Source organism: Pygocentrus nattereri, chromosome 6, assembly GCF_015220715.1.
Source record: "Pygocentrus nattereri isolate fPygNat1 chromosome 6, fPygNat1.pri, whole genome shotgun sequence".
NCBI lineage: Eukaryota > Metazoa > Chordata > Actinopteri > Characiformes > Serrasalmidae > Pygocentrus > Pygocentrus nattereri.
In genome coordinates this window covers 22856752-22865733 of record NC_051216.1, presented here as the reverse complement: position 1 = coordinate 22865733, position 8982 = coordinate 22856752, and positions in this window count along the sequence as shown.

The window sequence follows — 8982 nt, the reverse complement described above, 5'->3', positions numbered from 1 at the left end:
TGTGATTAGCCTTCTCCTTTCTCATTGAGATGAGGTTGACACTTTGGCTCCCAGCACAATGTTATCTGCCTCTCACCAAGCCCACAGGAGAGGCTGGCTGTTAGCTGCTAGTGTGCTGCAAATGTTACACAGGCCTTAGGTCTGAAGAACAGCAAAAAACATGTGCACAGCCAGGCATTAAGGATACAACAGCAGTTCTGAAAAGGATTCTTCATGAAATCGCTGATGTTGCCGCAAATGTCCTGGTGGCCTTGGTTAGCCTGAAGATTTCAGTATACCCAGCACTGATGAGCTAATCACTGTCTGTGTATGTGTGTTCTGATTTAGTCTGCATACACTATGAAATCTGCAACATGAGTGCAGAATATCCATATGTGGGTTTGCACTTCAGTTCTGTCCTTTTATAACTGGCATATTAGTCTCATAGTAGTTATTAAATATTTCATAGTAGTTATCTAAGAGCTCATTACTCATAATTGCTGAGTAAATCAAAGATGTTACTGAACAATTCATTGTAGCTGCTGAATTCATGAATAGTTCATAGTAGTGACAATAATTTGTAGGTTGTTGAATAATTCATAGAAGTTACTGAGTAATTCATAGTGATTACTGAAGAATTCATAATGGTTACAGAGTAATTCATAGTCGTTACTGAGTAATGCATAGTTATGAATATTTCATAGTAGATATTGAATTATTTATAGTAGACACCAAGTAATTCATTGTAGTTACTGAATTAGATGAAGTGATAATATTAATAAATTAATAATAATCATAGAATTTAATGAGCTAAACTCTGTTTATATCTAAATTGTAGGTGTATACTTTCAGGTAATCAAATACTTTCCTTCAGAGGAAGAAGGTAATTATATGATACCATTTGTTGCTGGTCATCAGTGTAAGATTTGTATTGTATTGATTTTATAGCCATGAATGGTCTTCAGACCATCATAACATTGTTTAAGGTGATATGCTACTAGCTACTCTCCCTGTCCCTCTCTCCTCTTTCCTGTTTCTCTTTTCTTCATTCTTACTGAAATGAAAATAGATATATGGGCTGGGACACATAAATCAGTAGAATAGGGACCTTTAGCAAGGCGGAGTGTGAATAAATCAGTGTGTGTGTGTGCGCGCTGAAGCGTGAAATGATTCTGTTAACATGTCATCTGTCGGCGGCAGCACACACTCCCTCATCAGGCTGCCCTCCGACGCTGAGATTATGAGTGGGCGTGTGGAGACTTCAGTGTGTCAGTGGGAGATGTTCAGCTCATAATGAAGGACATCTGTGACTGTGTACAGCCGTTCAAAACAAGGTTACAGTTTGGCTGAATATAATCTAAAAACGAATGCCTTTGTTATCGACACCCTATTAATATCCCATGTTGTACTGTACAACTAGCTCCGAAATCATTTATACTAATATGAGATGGGCCTCTCTGGTTCACTGCAGCCCTGAACTGGTTGACTTTGTTGTTTTGGCTGTCAGGCTAGCCATTTCATCAAAGATCACACTGTACTGGCACAGGTTGGTACAGGTTAGCATGCCCCAGTGACACTGTGAGACACTGGGAGAGGTGGGTAGAGTTGCCTAAGCCCATATTAAAGTAAAGCTGTTATTACTCAAATGGAATAATGACTTAGGTTGTTGTAAAATTAATCTAGAAAAAACTTGAGTATGTGTGATCAGGTCAAATAACCACTCATACTGAGTATTCTTCAAAACTACTGTGGAACATCTTGGTACATCCAGTATTTGGCAGCAGAGGAACTGAAGTTTGTTAGGTGCTATAATTTTGAAAACGTTGTGGCCTGAAACAAAATGCTAAAACTCCAAATTAAGGTGTCAGCAAACTCATAGCAGTCCACGTGCTGCATTCAACAGACTACAAACCCAGAGATGCATACTCATAGAAGTACAAATCCATGAGAAAAATACTTAAAACCATGTAAATGTAAGTAACTACCCAGCTTTGGACATTCCCTTATGAGAATCATCTACAGTAATACTACAGGGGATCCTACAGGATTTCTATAATAACCTTCTCATGAATTCAAATAATTGCTGTAATTTAGTATATTACTTACTCTGTAATAGATTAGAGTATATAATAACTATATTATAGTACATAGTACAGGGATCAGCAACACATGGCTCCCTGTTGTGGCTCCACAGCAGTATTAGATTTTTAGGTAAAGTAAAATTTAAATAATCCTCTTTTGCAGTGATGTAAAGCTCTGTAGGTTGTTCTAACATAGTTTTAACAATAAATGGTCTTAAACACTGAAGTTAATGTATAACTGCTTATTCACTCTTTAACCCTAAAGGTTGGCAAGCAGACAGGTGGTCACGCAGCAACACAGACAACAGTCTTGCCTAGCTAGTAACTAAGGAAATAGCAAAGAGAAATATTTAAGGCAAACATTGATAATTTGGAGAAGAATGGAAGTATTTGCATCTATAAGCCTCTATCTGGTTTCCTGATATGTTTAATCTGCAACAAGAAACTGTCCAACACTAAAAAGTTATGAGGCTGAAGTCAGCTTCTTGTTCACCAGCTTCTTGTTCGAATTTTCACGTTCTACCTTAAATGTTTATGTTTAATGTTTATGGCATTTGGCTGACGCTCTTCTCCAGAGTGACTTACAGTTTGATCATTTTACACAGGTAGGCCAAGGCGGTGTTGGGAGTCTTGCCCAAGGACACTTATTGGTGTAGTGTAGGGTGTTTGCCCAGGTGGGGATTGAACCCCAGTCTACAGTGTAGAAGGCAGAGGTGTTAACCACTACACTAACCAACCACGTTGCCTGAAGTGCCAGAATTTAGCTATGTAGCCAAACTTTGCAACATTTAAGGTGGAATGTGAAAATTCGAGAATGAAATGAGAAGCTGGCTTTAGCTTCATAAAAAGTCGTTAAGATGTTAAGAAACATTTTACAAGTAACTACTTCTGAGGATAATTTTCCTGTGAAAGATGCGAGAAAAGCGTCTAAATTAAAGCAGAGCAAAGTAAGAGTTAAATTAAAGCAGAGCAAAGTAAGAGTTAAATTAAAGCAGAGCAAAGTAAGTTAATTTTCATTTACATAGTTAGCCTATACTAGGACATCAGCACATTCTGAGACATAGTATTTACATCCAAGAAGGTGAAACGTTACCTCAATAAAATGGACATAAAATAAAATGTGGCTTCCATGCGGTTTGATTTTTGTTTTGATGAAATGGGTCTTTATGTACATTTTACAGTTGTCGACCCCTGGTATAGTATGTATAGTGCTCTGGGAGTACTATCTAAGTATTATGCAGTAGTGTAAAACTCACTTTTTGATTCTTGTAGCGTTACTATAGATTTCTAACATTTTTATAAGGGTTGCCCCCCCCAGGTGTGAGAGAGTGCTCATTAACAGACGTGGCAGGAAAGCACTTGTGCATACAGTGTACATCCAGAACTTGCAAGAGCAGCGCATATTTGCCATCAAAGCTTCAAAGCCAGAGTTGTTTATGATGTAAAGGATTCTGGAACTAATCCACATGTTTATCAGTTGCTCACCAAGTGGAGCTCGCAGCTCATGTTCTAGCATGGAGGGTTTTCTTGCCCTATTTGCATTCATATTTTCATTTCTTCCTCACTAAGCATAGCCTCTTCATATCTGGCAGAAATATGCAGCTTTGAAGGACGTGCCTCATCCCTTCCTCTCTGTGTTGTCGGTAGACATAAACGTAATGCTTCCCCTTTGATATATCATGCAATGCCAGAGTCGAAGTTATTGGAGATGAGAGTAATGAGGCAAATTAAAGACCAAAGCTGTAAAAACCGTTAACAGGAGAATTAATTACTGCCAACTGAGACAATACTGTGATATTTCTGATGGGGATTTAAATGTTAATTACACTCTCCATGCTATAACCTACCCAACCATAAAAATGTAATATTGACCCCTAGTTTTAGTCAGATATCTGGAGTGCACTAGACCAATGTTTCCAGTCCTAGTACTCTTGTACTGTGTACTGTAGTATTTGTACCTGCTGCAGCACACCTGACCAAACTTATCACCTAATTACCAAGTACTTCATGAGGATAAAACAACTGTAATCATGTTGAACAGATGATCCATTTACATTGGAAGGCCAGAACCATAAGAGAGAAACAGTGTACCAGATAATAAATAACCAAAAAACCAAAAAGATATTTGGATTATAAGATATTGAAACAGAAGGTGTGATTACTGAAAGATGTTAATTCAACCAATAATACTAGAAAACAGAAGAAAATTACAAGGATTAATCATTGCTAGCTAACTAGTTAGTCATTAGGTGGACTGATACAAGCACTAATAGCTGCACAGAACTGAACACAGTCCTTTTGTTTGTGCTGTCCCACTGAGCAATAGCCTCAAATCTATTTTTAGCTGCGAGCTGCTCAAGGTTTGAACCGTGACTTTGACTGCTTTTCTCAGAAATAATCGCTGAGGAGCTGCTACAGTTGCTTGGTGGTTCAGAAAAATTGCAGGGCCTTTTGTATGTGGCAGATTACTATTGACAAAATGTCTGCTGGCCCATCTATCATGCACAGCCCAGGATGCCGTTAGATTTTCAGTTTGAGTCATGTATGTATGTCTATTTGGCTTTTTTTTCTATCCCCAGCTCGTTGCTGTCATTGTTTTCCATAGTGTTTTTAAGGTTGATGAGCTTAAATACTTAGTTAATGTGTTTTTTCAATTCCTTGCTGAAGATGGGTGTCTTTTTCTTGATGAACACGGTCGTCTTTATGCCTGACAGTTTTACTGTAAGTCTATAAGCGCTTTTTGTGGCTGCTTAACAAATTATTATGTAATTGTCTATATATAAATGTTTTATGCATGCATCAACCTTGAGTTTGCAGACTGACAGAGAGAGAGAGAGAGAGAGAGTGTGTGTGTGTGTGTGTGTGTGTGGGCAGGCCTCTTTATGATGGATGAGGTGAATTTCCAGTGGGCGATGAGCAGGGGAAGTCTCTATCTGTGTGTGTCTTTTGCCTGTCTGAGGCCAGCAGGGCACTTATAATGCAACCATCATCATGTACAATAAGTCACTGATTATGCCAGCAGTAAAAGCACTATGACTCATAATACCCAAAACACTATTAAGTAAAAAGGGGCTTCTAAAGGCACCTTTACTCTGTTTGTGTCTTTCAGTCATACTGAGAGTGCATGCATGCTATTGCTTTAATGCTTATCTGTGTGTGTGTTAGTGAAATAGCTTAAATATAAAAACTGGGAATGTATGTGATTGCTTGTGGGAATGTCTATGTGTGAGTGTGGCCATATATAGCTCTCTGAGAGAACCATATGTCCCCAGATGATGGGAAACAAATAACCTGATGTTGTGGATGCTTTTGTCTGGTTCTTGTGATACCCCCCCCCCCACCCTCGGAAATACAGCTTATATTTTAAGAAAATGAATGAGAGAAAAGCTTTTCTTTTGGTTGTGGATGTTAAATTTAGATTTAGGATTATTGTAGGCAGAACAGTATGTAACTACAGTGATGCAGTAGGAGTATCCCAGTAGGAATACCTCACAAAATAGGAAAACATTTGTGTGTATGTACATTTTTATAAAACAATATCTTGACCTTGAAAATTAGAGAAATACAGTGGTAATATTATGGCTGCTACAATCTTAAAATTCTAGTTGACAATTAATTGTCATATAGATAACTGCGGTTAACAATTTGCCACTATTAAAATACAAGCCTAAAGTGGCCTAACTGGCTGATTATCAGTCTTAGGTGCTACTTATGTTTACTTACTAGCTAACAGTATTTGTCCTATCAAACTAATGTTGTAAAAACACTGTTGTGTGTGCACACTTACACAAGTGTCTTCTTTTACACAGTTATATACTGAGATAATCAAAGCTTTTCTTCATGAGAGTAAAAATATAAGAAAAAAACAATCATTCTGTCAACATATGTGGTAAAAAAGCTAGCACTGATCATGTTTATTTGGTTGCTGTGTAGATAACAAATAAACAGCGCATGTTAAAGCTTTTTGTTTTCATAAGTTCCATGATGTGTCAATGAATGTGTTTACTGCCTTGTTTTATATATGTGTATTTGCCTCAACCCAATGCACTAAATTATTTTGTTTGTTGCAGCATAATATGACTGTGAAATCTAATGGTTGTGGAAATTCATTGCGATCAGCGGGTCATGTGATTACATAATAATTGTGACAGGCCTTATATATAACTAATATATGAGTTCAGGTCCAGGAAATGGTCCTGACTTTGTAAAGTGCTTTTTAAAAGCTGTGTATTGTAAATTGAAGGATTCAAATCTTTATTTATTCATTTATTTTTGACTGCTGAGGTTAGCATTAGGTTTAGGGTTTAGTCTTAGAAAATTCTTAGTTTCCATGGTGTTTCACCATTAAGAAAATCTCATTTAGTCTAAAGGGGATAATGATGAAACACCACTGTCATTAAAGTTAGTCCAAGATTAGGCTTGATCCATGTCTGCGAAACTTATCCATAGGAATAAAAGGAAATAGGCCCACACACACGCACACACACACACACGCACACACACACGCACACACACGCACACATACACACGCACACACGCATATACACGCACACACACACACATATCTATACATCATACATCATTATTGAACATTTATGAACTACACTCAACCCTAATGGCAATATCCCAATAATAACATGGTAGTAAAAATCATGGTTGTTATATAATTATGGGTGGGTGGGTGTGGGTGCGTGTGGGTGCGTCTGTGTGTTCTTTACTCTTTGTGGGACCAAATGTCTCCAGAATAATTTAAAAACAAACATTTTGATGTATTTTTAAATACAAAAACTAAACTTTATTTGACAAAGTGAAAAGACCAAATTGCATGTTGTCACTTTTTTGGACCAAATCTTGTTTTTCCAGAAAGATCAAACATGTAACCCACTTTCAGAGCAGATTTGGAGCATTTCTATTGGTCTGTCCTTCATGAAGCCTCTAATGTAAATGGCAATCTCCAACTTATGTCAAAATATAAAAAAATAACAGAAATGGATATATAATATTTTTTCCATCAGTGGCAATATGTCTTCCCTTCAGTTCCTGAGATTATGGTGAGGGCCGAGTTTGTTGTAGGTGTATCATTATTTAGCTTCAGCAATACATAAGGCAGTTGCATAACCTGCTATAGTAGGAAAACAAATTTGTGTGTGTGTGTGTTGTGTGTGTGCACACATGCATGTGCGTGTATGTGTGTGTGTATATGTCTCCGGCTTGTCATCCTAGGCGTAACTAAGTGATGTTCTGAGCCCGTTGCTGACAGCGTGTGCGTTTGGCACTGTGCTCTCTGACATGCGTTTAGCTGCTCCGCACCTCCATTAGAATAAACCTCTGCTGTTTACATGCTGTCTCTGTGCCCTCACAAACACATGGTGAGGGGGAGAGATGGTGGCAGACTCTTCCCAGCACAATGAGCTCCTCAGCGCCATCAGCCATGCTGCCTTCACTTTGTTATGTAGAAGCAGCTTGCCTCAACATCAAGGCGAGAGCGTAGCTGCGGGCTCGCATTATAGTTAGCACTGAAGGAGTCAGTTATTTTCCTTTGATCTGCTCTTCAGAGAGGACTGTCTGTCTGAATTTCTATCAAAGAACGGAGTGACTTAGAGCAGCCGAGAATGACAGATTACCAGCGAGAAAAAAAAAAGAAAACAGTGCTTAACAGGGGTTTGGTTTATGTGCCTGGCTGCTTTGTTCCCGCTGATAGTTTATGATGAAAGAGAGAAGAGATGTGTTTTTAAGTAGTGTGCCTGTCCTTAAACCTGTACTGCACCTTGGACTCTGTCTCGTGGTTGAGACTTCAATCAGCACTAAAGTATGGCGATTAAGAGTTACTGAATAAAAGGAATATCTGGGGGGAAAGGGAGGGTGCAAAATAAAGGATTTGATATCCGCCTGGCAATTAAGCAATTAAATGATGAAATTGAATCTAGTAATATGTCATGGAGGGCCAGTCTGTCCCAGATGAAAGTTTTTTGGGAGCTTGAACTTCTTCTGTCGTTTTAGCTCTTGCTCTTGTCTGCTTTGCTTTGCTTTGCTTTGCTTTAGAGCGGTGTCTCAAATACGTAGTCATAATCAGTCTGGCTTGAAATGTAAGTCTTCACGTTCTGAAGGAATTTGAATGGAATAGCGGTGTCCAGCAGGGCCAGTACCTTATTTGCCCTGCTGGTGGGTGGGTGTTTGTCTCCTAATGAATGGACCTAAGCCAAGGCTGTTGACAGGAGAATTACTTGCTCTCATAACTCGACCTCACCATGGCAGGTGCCGCCTGACAGACACTTTTAGCCTCGGCTCATTTGTCATCTTCCAGCAGACCGGCTCAGCCCTGGCCTGCACCCAAATTCAGCCTCCACTACTTCAATACTCACTGATCTACTTCTAGCATCTTTCTACTCAGCTAGCTGAGTGTGAATCCAGATGAAAATATAAGCATGGAATATTTTATCAGAGGAAGCTCCCTTTCAAATGTCTACATCCTGAGGCATGTTATTCACTAAGTAAATAGAGAATGCAAAATACCTCAGGTATTATTAATTGAAGTTCATTTGGATCTACCAAAAACTCTGTGAGTATTAAGGACTTAATAATGTAATTAATGTAGTGTCAGAAAAAGAGCTTGTTTTATCAGCATATGGGTGAGAAAGCCTGTGTTAAGCACAAGGGTTAGAAATTACGTTACAGTAAAAATCAAACGGATGTTTAAATACAAATTGCTGCTATGTGAGTAAAAAAGCATTATTTTGCTAAGTGGAAGATTTTGATAGACATGCATTAGCTAGCTACTTTCTGCCAAACTTTATTCTACATTTTTGCCCTCAAACTATGATTGGTCATAATATTGGACAGAAGAGCTAAAAAAGTAGTATATTTCCTGAAGAAAATGCAGAGTTATTAGTAAATACGTAGTTGCTGGGTGGTTGCTAAGGTG